This window comes from Sinocyclocheilus grahami, unplaced genomic scaffold (genome assembly GCF_001515645.1).
Source record: "Sinocyclocheilus grahami isolate Dianchi unplaced genomic scaffold, SAMN03320097.WGS_v1.1 scaffold731.1, whole genome shotgun sequence".
In the NCBI taxonomy this organism is placed as follows: domain Eukaryota; kingdom Metazoa; phylum Chordata; class Actinopteri; order Cypriniformes; family Cyprinidae; genus Sinocyclocheilus; species Sinocyclocheilus grahami.
Genome location: NW_015505910.1, coordinates 350,500 through 350,871, shown reverse-complemented (window position 1 = coordinate 350,871; position 372 = coordinate 350,500).

Below are 372 nucleotides of genomic sequence, written 5' to 3'. Positions count from 1 at the left end.
CAACGTCGAGATATACCGGGCCCTTCCCAGCCGGTCCAACAGTTCATCCACCCGAGGCATGGGGTATCCGTCGAACTCGGATACCTCATTGAGGCGACGGAAGTCGTTGCAGAAACGGAGGGTGCCGTCCGGTTTCGGGACCATCACGATGGTTCTATCACCCCCAACTTCAGCATCTGTTGAATTTCCTCCTCAATAGCTCACCGACAAGCCTCAGGGACACGGTAGGGCCGTTGCCTGATGACAACCCCTGGCGGCGTCCGGAGGTCGTGCTGCAGGACGTTGGTCCGCCCGGGAAGAGAGGAGAATACATTAGAGAACTGACCGGCCAGGTGCTGCAGCTCCCTCTTCTGGGCAGCTGAGAGGTGGGGG